Below are 13,586 nucleotides of genomic sequence, written 5' to 3'. Positions count from 1 at the left end.
AACAAGTGGGTTATTTCCTCTGCCAGGCACTCTGCCTTCCGTTCATTCCTGCAGGCCGGTTTACATTGACTTCATTTCTAAGTGTGTTTATTCATACTTCCAAAGGTTGCACAGTAGGTTGTCAGACAGTTGTCCTGAAGAAAGAGCCAAAACAAATTCTATGTAGCCAGTCGTGGCAGTATTGGTCAGCCTTGGGGAGATCTCCTTGCTAGTCTCATGTGGCTGAGGATGTCACCTTTCTAGTAAAAGAAACAAATGCAATATGAGATCTATGTGATCAGAATCTGAATTTTTATGGTCCCTTAATGACATTGTTTTTAAACTAGAGAGATCTGGGGGCTTATATACTCCTATAACTCTCTTAACAGACAAAATATGTGAAACAGAAAAATTGAGTCTCAATGCTGTCCCTTTATTAGTAAGGGAGTTAAAACTAGAATTCACAGTTCTTGAGCCAAGCTGGAAATCCATTTGTGGTACATAAGTCACATTCACAAATTAAATGTGTATAGAAATCAAGTATATCCCATTGTGTCATGCTTGAATTTTTAGATTTAGTTCTCAGAAAATTGGAACATATAAAGTATGGAATATATTCCTTTGAGTTTCATGCTTTGCTTTTTTTGATTTTGTGTTTTTGCTGTGCTTTCATTATTTTTACTATAGCAGGAATGCAAAAAGAAAATGAAACAATAATGTAACTTAAATACAAAAAAACATTGCAATCTATAATATATGCCCAATGTGAAATGAGTTTACTCTTGATGCATTAAATTTTGCAAGAATTTCTTTTTATGTATCAGAGATTTAATAAACTTTCTTTTTCTGTCTTACCCTAGATACATTTTATTTTCTAACATGCTAGTATTCTGTCAGCTGTATCTGAATTAAGAATCTCAAATTTGGTCCAACATATATTCTTATTTAAATAGAAACTGTTGTTTTAAATTTTTGTTTAGTTTAAATTTCAGAATATAATTGACCTCAATCTTCAGAATTCCTGTGAATTAATATATCATACATATAACCTTGGTGATTGGCTCTTTTCTTATTGACCAGGATTTTCTGAGTCCCAGGACAAAACTCTTGTCAAATTCCTCTCTCAGGGGCACATTGGATTTAAAATGAGTTTTATTTGGAGAGGAGGATGTATACATGTGACATGTTTGTGTGCATGTATGTTCACATGTGTATGAATGAATACATGTGCAGATCAGATGTTGACACTTGAAGGCTTTCTCAATTCTTTCCACCTTACTTTTTGAGGCTGAATTTCCTAGTGAAATGGGAGCACTCCATTTAGGCAGGACCAAGTAGTCAACAAGCTCCAAGGATCCTTTTTGTTTGTTTGTTTGTTTGTTTGTTTTTCTTAGAGCTGGAATTAAAGGCATGTATCACCATATTTGGTTTATTTTTATGTGTGTGCTGGGGATCTGACTTCAGTTCCACAATAGTGCTTATGCACAAGGACTTTTTGAGCTGAGTCAGCTCACTACTCATTGAAACAGCTTTTAATAATATATTTTATATAGTTATTTTGACTTTTCCAACAACTCCGACATTTACAAAGATAGAAATCTTTTTAACATAGTTCTGCAAACTATTTTTCCTCAGTTTTATAGTCAACTGTAATAAGATTATATTATTGAGATTAAGAAAAATATTTAGTCATATCACTTTTGTTTTATTAATAGTTTAAAAAATGACACTTGGCAGAATAAGCGACTCTATTTGTCCCATGATTGTACATCAAGTTGCTCACTATGTAGTTGGTACATTAGATAGGATTCACTATGCCACAAAACATATTTTATCACATGCTATAAATTACACTATGTAATACTACATACATGTGATTTAACATGAGTAGCATAGAGCCTATGTGAATCTTTGGATTTATTTTTTTTTTATTTTATTTTTTATACAGGAGTCATGTAGCCTAGAGTGTGGTGTGGTCTGTCCTGAAATAATTGTTGATATTAGACCAAAACTAAAAGATTTGCTCCCCTGTTCCTCCTCCTCCTCTTTTTTTCCTCTTCTTTTGTTTGAATTGCTATGAATTGGGAAACCTGAAGTCACTGAGAACAGAATTAAGGGTGAGTCAGAATGAATGTGAATTAAATGGTATACATTGAATAGGACAGTTAGTGAACTCATGGACTAGTTAAGTGAATACCTGTGTAACAACAAGGAAGTATGTGAACTGCTCTCGTGGAATAAGCCGTGTGCTGCTGCATTGTGAGCGCTGGGTATGTGAAGTGTGCTGAGCACAAGTTAGCATTCTCAGTGTAGAGATCCATGCAAATGCATGATCATGAAAACATACACAGGCAGAAATAATTGATAGATTAGGGAATTAAATTTAAACTGTGCTTTCATTCTTGATGCCAAAATGTTCTGAATTACCTGATGAGCTCATACTGCAAATGGATAAGGAAGTAATGCTCCAAGAGTCAATGATATAAAATAAAGCTTATTGTGAAATACAGTCGAGTGCACACTGTGTAACCAGAGCCCTACTTCACAACAATACACCCTACCCTGATACATAGATGCTTTGCAAAGTCATATTTTAATTCTTTTATGTCTAAATTTCAGCTATAAGGCTTTATGCCAAGAATAAGCCATCGGCTTGAAGGGAGATAAAAATGAAGGTCACAATCTCTCTATTTTATCTCCTATTATGCCCAACCTAAAACTGGCTGCTGGGATAATGTCTATTTCTGTAAAGATTCTTTTCACTGATCTCTGCCTTATGAGTCCTCTAACAGGCAGCACTGGAGAGCATGTAAGTGTCCACCATGCATGCACAGGGCAGCTCTAGTGGGGTGGGGCTCTCGGAGGCCCCTGCTGCCACTTGAAACCAGGAATTCTAAAGTGTTCATTGAAAGAAACTCCCCCTCCCTCATGCTCTCCCTTAAAACAGGCAAGTTACAACTTGGATTTAAGAGGTCCTTACCTAGAGGATGGGCAATATTCTCTTCCAGGTGGTGAATAGTATCTCTTTCCACATGCAATGCTAGGTTTAAAACAGATTTCAGAAGCAAGGTCAGTAAATACTTTTGTCATTCTCCGGAAGACTTGCTTTAGACTGATCCCTTCTCTCCACCCCCTTTCCTAGTGTTTCTATGTAGCTCCACACAGTCACTACTCACTGAAGTGCTCAATGCCACTATTATCAATCAGGAAAGTCCTGAATGTTTCATGTTTATGTATATATCTGCTCAGCCCAAATCTCTCTCTTTCTTCTTGCATATCATATTTTAGTTGTGCATATAGGCATTGAACAGGTGTGCTACTTGACCACTGAACTATCTGCTAATCTTTTTTTCCTAATGACATTCTCATCTCACTGCTTTGGGTATCTGGATGCTGTGAATGTGTTGCTATGATTGATTGATATATAAAATGCTGATTGGCCAGTAGTCAGGCAGGAAGTATAGGTAGGACAAGAGAGAGGAGAATTCTGGGAAGTGGAAGGCTGAGTCAGGAGACGCTACCAGCTGCTGCTGCCATGAGAATCAAGATTTAAGGACACTGGTAAGACACAAGCCACGTGGCAATTTATAGATGAATAGAAATTGATTAATTTAAGATATAAGAACTAGATAGCAAGAAGCCTGAGCCATTAGGCCAAACAGTTTAAATAATATAAGCATCTGTGTGTGTATTTGGGCCTGAGTGGCAGCAGGCTTGGACTGGACTGGAGATAACTCCAGCTACGTCTCACTTTATCTTCTGCACTCTCTCTCTCTTTGTGCCTCTGATTTTTCTGTTGAATTGTACAAAACCTTCTGTGATTTGAAATTACTTCCAAGAATGTCACAGGAGTTTCTTATTCCTTGTCAGCTGTGGTGTTTAAGAGCAAGCCAAATATTTGCTCATTGTTCTGTGACTACATTCTATGAAACACTTGTAATGGATTCAGCATCATAGAAAAACATCACATCATACTGTTTCATGAGTACAAAATGAAAGAACTTAGTGAGGAATGACTTTCTTCAAAGGTTTTAGAAAATAGTATTTTATAATCAAAAATGTATTATCTGAGTATAGATAATTTATAAAAAATGTAGGTATATAAATTGTTCAGTTGGATAATCAATAACATTAGTTTTTTTTTAACATTTGCTTATTTATTGTGTTTGTATATATGTGCCTGTATTTATGCATGCAATGGATGGCATATGCAAGACAGAGGACAACTTTCAGTAGTGGGTCCTGTCCCTCTTCTCAGATTGTCAGACTTGGTGAAAATCACCTTTAGTTGATGAGCCATTTAGTTGGCTACACATGTGAAATGTGTTTTAACAGAATATGACAATTGATTTGTTTCACTTTAACTCACTTAACTTCCATGTCTTTTTCTTGTGTGTGTGTGTGTGTGTTTATTTATTTATTTATTTATTTATTTATTTATTTATTTATTTATTCCTCTCTCATATATTACATTCAGACCACATCATGGCTTCTTAAAATAGGGAAAGCTGTTGTATTCATTGATCGTGTAGGACCCTCAGTCAGAGAGATTAGGTTGTTGCTGTCTTCACAAAGTATAGTGAACTTAAAAAGAGGAAACACAAAGCAAGTAAGCAGCTGTTTTCTTAAAGCCCAGGAACTCCACTTACTCTGGAGTAGCTGTGTTTATTTTTTATTGCTCATATTCTTTATTTTTTAAAGTATTATTAATTTTTTGAGAGTTTCCTATATGAGTACTGTAGTTCCAACATTTCTCTCCTCATTCCAACCCTTCCCATGTACCTTTCCCTTTTCATATTGTTTAGACACATGTGCACATAGACACACACACATACACACACAACCTGCAAGTCCATTCAGCATTGTTCATGTGTGTGTTTAGGGTCGACCATATGGGACTGAATCACCTATCAGAGAGTTTATTCTTAGAGTAGATTGATTCTCCTCTTAGCAGTAGTTAATAGCCTGTATCTTCATCTAGTGGTGGGGCCTTGTGAGAATTCCTCCATCCATCACATCAGATCACATCAGCACGTGCTATGATTTTCAGGTCTTGTTTATGTGGCTACATTTTTGAGATTTCATGGGTCCAGCTTTTCTCTCATCTCTAGAGGACACAGCTTGAAGTAGGTGCTCTGATCCTCTGGCTCTTATAGTATGTCTACTCCTGTCCTGCAATGTTCCCTGAGCCTACGTGGAGGAGTTGTATCATAGTTGTGTCTGTCTGTAATGATCTTCACTCATTACAGAAAGAACCTATTTGATGAGCGTAAGTTCCATCCAGAGTTAAACATTTCTAGTAAATGCAGACTCATTTGTACTGATAGCTGAAGAAAGGTTCACCACCCGGATTCTGTATTTCTGTCAGTCAGGGGAGACTTTGCCTCTGCCTCTTTGTCTTTGCACTCCTACCTTTTCCCATTTTAATTTAGTCATTATTGCTGATCTTATCAGGGCCAGGAACAGAGGCACTTGCTTAGAATTCTAAAGGCAGACACAGAGACAGAATCGGGAATTGGGGCCAGCCTGACCTACATATTGAGTCCAAGGATAGCTAAGACTTAGTGAAATCCTGTCTCAAAGAATCAAAACCAAGCTAAGGAAAATAGAACAAAAAACTTATCAGTAGTAGAAATGATTCCTTGAACAACAAAAATATTTAAAATGTACATTTTAAAAATGTACATTTCAGGGACCTGGTAGATGGCTCAGTGGATAAATTTACTTGCTGCCAATCCTGACCACCTAAGTTCAATTACTCAAATCCACCTGATGGAAACAGGGAACTAGCTCCCCCAAATCATGCTATAACCTCCACATATATCCTTCAGCATTTACAAATATGTACATGCACACACAAAGGAAATTGAGGCATTTGAAATTTTAAAAATACACATTTTATACTTTTGGTTGTGAGCCTAGCCTTTAACGGCATGGTGGCACATGCCATTAATCCCAGCACTTTTTCTTGTGCTTGCCATCAGAATTATACTAAAAACTATTATTGTTGGAATCACACCTACATTCTTTTGAAAGATTTTGAATGCTTAGAAAATTAAAACTACACTATTTACCAGAAACACCCTAAATCAATATTCATCTTGACTGTAATGAAGCTATTGTTCTATACAGAAAATATGATGTGTGACAAGTGCAAATATTTAGTTTTTGGACTCATTTTGTCTAATATTCTAGGATGCTCTGGAGCACTGGTTTTCAACCTTCCTAATGCTTGAATAGAATTCCTCATGTCCTGGTGACCCCCAACTCTAAAATTATTTCTTTGCTAATTCACAACTGTAATTTTGCTTCTGTTATGAGTTATAATATAAATATATGATATAGAAAAGAGTTGATATATGACCCCATGAAAAGATTGTTCAACCCACAGGGGTCATACACACAGGTTGAAAATCACTGCTCTGGAGTATTGCACAATAAATCAAGAAGATAAAATAAAGCACACAGCCATAGACAGACAGATAACTAATAGATAGGTAAGACTGATAGATGATAGATAGAAAGACAGACAGACAGGGAGATAGATAGGTAGTTAGGTAGCAATAGACAGACAAATAGAAGATAGGAAAATACAGACAGGAAGACAAACGTATCATTTGTTCTTCAGAGGTACACTCCTTCTGTGTTACGAAGCGCAAAATGCTGTGATGGGTTTCATAATGAATGTATATGAATTTGTGAATTAGTGAACAAAATGTATGGTCAATCTGCAAAAATATTTTTCTATTAATAAGATTTTAGTATTTTCTTGAAACATACTTTTGAGTTTGAAGAGAAATGGAGGAGGAGTGGATGGGGGATGAAGAGGGGAGTTTTGGGGGGGAGGGACCAGGAGGAGAGAAGGGATGGTAAACTGTGGTCAGGCTGTAAAATAAATTAGCATACACTTTATAAGTATAATAATAATAAAAATTGGTTTCATGGTTATAAAATCAAATCAGGAACATTTGACCTTTTTGATGTTTTCAATGAATATCTCCAATAACGTAAGTTATTAAAAGCAACTTATTTATACTGTTTTAGACTTTGGGTATACTTAGCTTCTCAGTTAATGAGCTCTGCAGTGTTTTGCCCTCCCCTTCGTTTCTGGTCTTCTCATGACTGACCTGGTAAGAACATGATGCCTCAATGTAGATCACTAGTCAAAAGAGAACAGTGACACATTAATAACACCATCATTTTCTTTACAATTTTCACTTCATTTATTTTTAACCCAAAAGTGATTTGGCTGTACAAAGTAAAATCTGCTTTTATTGCCAGTTGTGCCCAAGGTTTCTTTACCTATGTAAAAATCATTTAAAGTCCACAGGCATTTTAACTAGAATATATGTTAAATATTTTTAAAATAACAGCTATGTAATTTATAGCCTGGATTAGAGCACATCATTTCATGTATGATTTGGTCTGAAAATTTTAGAGGTGGACTACCTTATATTTAAGGAAGCAGAGGAGCTTAAAGTATTTCAGCATTCCTTGCTTCCTTGAACCCCTGGAGATTAGAATGAAATGCCAGTCAGTTCAGACACATTTCTATCAGACTTATTCAGACTTGCCTCTGAATGTAATTTAGATAAATATTTGATTTGAAAGATAGACTTAAAAGTTATACTATACTATTTAAATACTTCTTATTCACTTTAAGTAAATATTGCATGTCTATGCAGAAGGAAATGGAGTTCTGACTGCAAGTAGAAGCTTACAAAACAGGATCTCCATGAGCAGCAGGGATGACACTGAAGGAAATGTGCTTGGTTTTTCAGGTGAATGAGTTTCCCAGTCCTCTGCCCTTCCCTTCTCCAGTCTTCCCATGACTGACCTGGCAAGAACATGTAGTTTCATGTAGAACACTGGTCATGATGTGTATGCTTCATGCTGCCATGGACATGTAGATCAAATAATACCACAGGATATATCTGTACTAATGAGGTCAGTGAGAACAATGTCTATTCTCCATTGAGCCAGGTTTCTTCTACCAAGTACTATCTTGTGGCGGGCATAGGGAAACTGTTTTTAAATTTATTTTACATTCTTATTCAAAAGTGTTTTCAAATCAAACATCCTTCAGACGTCCTTTAACTATTTTTCTGGAGCTTAGGAAAAGTGCAGAGCAATACACTTTCAGGTGTACACTGTAGAGTATAATTTGCATACAAATGCATTTTTACTGAAAAAGATCAGGGCAGGGTTTTAAATATGCTTCTACATTGAACTTTTAAGCATCTTGTAAAATTGAATATAATACAAAGTTTGAAATTCTCTCATCTTACCCATCCCATATAGAATAAGTTTCTGTTTTTCAGGATGTGGTGGTCATATCATTGAAGTTTCTGCAGAGTCACACATATTAAACAATGTTAACAAATCAGAGCATTGAATCACTTTCCATGCTCAGGCCTAATCAAGGACTTTTAAGTATTAAATTGTGATGGAAACTTAAACTTGGTAATCTTAATAGGATGGTAAGACTACCCAATGTCATGTAAAACATGGTAGCAAACATAAGGCCAGGTAGTAAGAAACCCTGTCGGAGAGGAAGTTCAGCAAGAAAGAGACCTTGATGCTTTTCCAGGAGACTAGTGTTTTTTTTTATCAGCTCCACATTTGTAGTTCACAAATTCCAGCTCTATTAGATCCAAAGCTCTCTTTTAGCCTGGGCAGGAAGCCATTCAAAAGTTGCATACACTCACACAGACACAAACACATACACATAAGTGAAAAATAAAAATAAATCTTTAAAAATAAAATAACCAAGGTGAAGATCAGTAGAGGAATACCTCCTGATGCTTCTTTTATCTTACACATGTGCCTATACAGGCAAACACACACACACACACACACACACACACACACACACACACACACACACAATGATGATGATGATGATGATGGTGATAATAATAATAAATAAAAATAACAAGAAAAGAATGCTTTTGGCTAGCAGCATCTGAGGACTCAATAAAGCTGGTAAAGGACAGAAACATAATTATAAAATATGTTTACTAATTTGCCTTTTCCTAAGTAGTGATAGAGGAAAACACTATATGTGATACTACATACTCCTCCATCAGAGTGGCAAATTTTTAAGAATTGAAGTAAATTCGGAAATTTTACTTCTTGTTTCAAGTGTCTTCATATAACTCTTGAAATTGAGTAGTTTACTGCCTATATTTCACACTCCAAAGGCCAATGCACTGGGAAGCATGTCTAAGATGGTTTCAGGCAGGAGTTCCATAGTTCCCAATAGACCCTGTAAATACGTATAGCAGAGTGGACCCAGAGAGGAAGCCAAAGGCTAATACAGGTTAAGATGTCCAGGATCATGGAGTCCCACAATGGGCATGGGAGGCTGCAGGAACAGAGACCACGCCAGAGCTGAACTAGGGAAGCATGTACAGTTGTAGAGACCCATGCCATACAGCAGCAGAAATGGGACCAACCAGGGGTGTGTGGACCTTTAGATAGCGACCTTTACTGAAGATAGTAGTGAACTCAGGGAGGGAGAATGTGGATACAGCCTGCAGCCCTGAACACCAGTCCTACTAAGAAAAATGGCACTTCAGTCCTCCTAAAATTTAGTCCTCCTACAAGCACTGTAAACTTCTACACCAAGAGAAGAAAGGTATCTAGAAAAACAAAAAAACAAAAAAAAAACAACCAACAAACCAATGGCAGACATACACATCCCCATGCAGAAACAAAGACAATATGAAAAAGCAAGACAACATATCTCCTCCAAAAATCACTGACCTATGGTATGAGCTTCAAATGAGAATTCAGGAAAATGTCCAAATAATTCCAAAAAAATGCTTATAACTATGTTCAATCAGCTCAAAAGAGACCGAAAGTCACTCCAATTGGACTGAAGCTGAATGAAGTAAGGAAGTCTATTCAAGACATGGATAAAGAGAGAATTGCTGAAGGAAGATCAGAGTGAAATGATGCTGGAAATGAAAACCCAGTAAGCCTAATTAAAGGCTCAGTGGAAAGTCTCACCAAAGAAATGGAACATTTGGAGATGTAGCATCAGGGCTGAAAGACAAAGGAGAATAATTGAATCGTTCAGTAAAGGTCAATGACAATTTGAAAAAAAAAATCCATGTGGAACATAGAAAGGCTGTGAGGCACTATGAAAATACCTTATCTCTGAATTATGGGCATAGGATAAGGAGATGAATATTATACCAAAGGCATACACATTGTTTTTGATAAAATCATAGAAGAAAATCTTCCAAACCAAGAGAAGAACATACTCATCCTGGTAAAGTAAGACTACAGAACATGAAAGAGACATAATCAGAAATGAAATTCCCCAGGACCTAATACATATAATATACTGAAGATACAGAGAAAAAAACAAAAGGAGGTAAAAGCTGAAAGAGGGAAGAGTTAGGCCACTTCAAAGTCAGGCCCATCAGAATAACACCAGATTATTCGATACAAAAAATTTAAGCAAGAGGGGCCTGGAAAGATAAGTGTTCCAAGCATTGAAACAACTATGTTGTGTGACACATTTCCTGGCCAGATACACAGAAGTCCCTATTTATCCCGGGTAGAAAACCAGTGGGCAGATCCAGCAAAATCCAACATGGAGAACCTATGAGTTTATTGAAGTTACTTGAAGCAGCAGCAGTGGCCCAAGGCAGCTACATCACTCAAAGCATTTCCCAGCATGATTGACATCTCAGGAAAGCTGGACCCCTGGAGGACACTGCAGAACTTGCAGGCAGCAGGAAAGGGCTGAGAGCCTCTCTTCTGCTCAGCGCAGCTGTTCTGAGTCAACTTGAGGTAACTCTAGCTGTCTCTGCCTCTTTTCGGGAGCTAAGCTTGTTTAGTATATTCAGCAGTCCTTACTGCTGGTAGAATCTTGGAGGACGAGGGGCCTAGTGCATCTGGTGAATTCTAGGGATCATGATGTTCCTGAGATGCTCACTTCCTGGTATTTAATGGTCTTCTTTAGAACACTGAAGAATACATATCCTTTTCAGCAGCCATGAAATTTTCTCCAAAATTAGTCATATATAAAGAAAAAATGCTACTATATAAACTATGAAATATATGTAAAGTATTCATATGTATTTTAATATGTCATATTAATATATGTTTTATTAATATAATTAATATATTATGTACAATATACTATGTGATATGTTAATAATATAATAAGATATGTAAACTTCAAAATATAAAATGTTAATACTATATAAACTGTGTGAACTAAAGCTATTCCTAACAATTATAGAAAAATTGAAGTGATATCCTATATACCATTTTACCATAATAAAATAAAACTCCATGTCAACAGCCATATAAACTATGAAAAATAAACAAACTCATGGAAATTAAACGGTGTATGGGTGGGTGATAAAAACAATAAGGAAATGTAATAAGTCCTAAAATTTAATGAATATGAAGATTCAGCATATTAAACTGTGGGAAATATAATAAGTTTTTTAAAACGTGTGTAGTGTTCAGTGTCTACATAAAAGAATCATCATAAACTCAAATAAATAATAGTCTACCTTAAAGTCTAGGGAACACAAGGGCAAACAAACTACCAAACAGTATATAGGGAGAAATTAGTAAAGTCAAGACAGAAATTAATGAGATAAATACAAAAAATATGAACACTCAATAAAGTGTAGCCAGTTCATTGAAAATAGAAACAAAATTGACGGTCTCAGCACCAAATTCACCAAAAGGAGGAGAAAGGAGACCCAAATTAACAAAGTTAAGAATGAAAGCAGAGACTGTGCAACAGATACCAATTACCTTCAGAAAGTTGTGAACATATACTTTAGAAATCTTGGCAGTTTTAAAAGAACATTTTAAAAGAAATGTATGTGTTTCTAGATCCATATGACATACTGAAGTTAATCAAAAGGAAATAAACATTTTTTGTTTATAAGCAACAATGAGATTAAAGCAGTAATGAAAGTCTTCTGGCTTAGAAAGCTCAGGACTAAGGAAGCATTTCAGAATTTAATTAGAAATTCAAGGAGCAACTAATGTCAGTATTTATCAAATTATTCCATAAAGTAGTAAAGGAAAGAAAGCTTTCAAGCTCTCTTTATAAACTCAGAATTACTCTACTACCAAAAATAAAGACACCCCTCAAAAAAGGAAAAGAAAAACTACATACTAATTTCTTCAATGAACATGGTTGCAAAACTCTCAAAAAATACAAATCAAATTCAATATCACTCCTAGATGATCATTTATTATGACCAAGTTAAGTTTAAACCAGTGATTCAAGAGTGGTTCAAAATATATAAATTGGTAAGTGTGATTTGTCACATACATGGATTCAAAGATAACAATTCATCTGATAATATAAGTAGATGCAGAAAAAAATCCTGTGACAAAATCCAATGTTCCTTCATGAAAAAAGTCATGGGAGAATAGGGACAGAGAAAGAGGTTTAATATAATTAAGTTTGTGTATGAAAAACCTATAACCAACAACATACTGAAAGGAGAAGACTCAAAGCCCTCCATTAAGTTAAGTAAGAAGACAAGAGTGTCCACTCTCTAGCTTCTATTCATTATAGTCCTTGAAGTCTTGTCTAGAGCAATAGACATGAGCAGGGATAGATAAAGAGGAGAAAAGAAGAAGTAAAAGTGTCCCTTTCATAGATGATGTGGTACATAAGAGACACTAAAAATCTACCAAAAACTCTTACAGCTAACAAACACATTCAGCAAAGTAGAAGGCTGAAAAATTAACATGCAAAAATTAATAGCCTTTTTCTATACAAATAGCAAACATTGAAAAAGAAATTAAGTAAATGATCATTCACAATAGACACACAAATAAAATAAAATAAAATTTATTCAATGAGATCAAGAAAACAAAAGACCTCTACAGAGAAATTTCAAAACATTGAATTACCCAAGGATACAGTGGAAGATGGAAACCTATCCCTTGCTCATGGATTACAAGAATTAATCCTATGAAAAAGACCATTCTACCAAAACTTCAGGTTTAATGTAATACAATAAAAGTCCTTTGTCATTCTTCATGAGCAGAAAAAAAAAAATCCAGGAATTTATATGAAGGTACAAAAAACAATGGTTAAATAACAAAAGCAAACTTGGTCAAAAACAATATTGCAGCATCTATTATCATATTTGATTTTAAATTATTGTCTAGAACAATAGTGATAAAACTGTGTGGTGCTGGCACCAAACACACATAGATCAATGGGATACAATTGAGGACCCAAATGTAAGTCCATCCAAAAAGAGCTTCCTCACATTTGTCACTGAAGCCTAAAAGCAAAACAAAACAACAAACAACAAAACAAAATACCACAGAGAAAAGACAGCATCTTCACAAATATGCCAGAGAAATTGGATTTCAACACACAGAAATTAAAAGTTGATCCTTACCTTTCACTTTGCTGGAAACTCAACTCCAAATAGATCATGGACCTTAATATATTATCTGATGATCTGAAATAGAGAGAGGAAAACTTCAGAAGTACTCTTCAACTTACATGTATGCACAGGTAAGTACTTCCTGAATAGGACTACCATAGACCAATGATAGGCAGATGGCATCTCATGAAATCAAGACATTTGTACAGC

Source organism: Peromyscus leucopus, chromosome 2 (genome assembly GCF_004664715.2).
Source record: "Peromyscus leucopus breed LL Stock chromosome 2, UCI_PerLeu_2.1, whole genome shotgun sequence".
Classification (NCBI taxonomy): Eukaryota; Metazoa; Chordata; class Mammalia; order Rodentia; family Cricetidae; genus Peromyscus; species Peromyscus leucopus.
The sequence above is the reverse complement of the archived record's forward strand: the minus strand, read 5'-3'. Positions refer to the sequence as shown.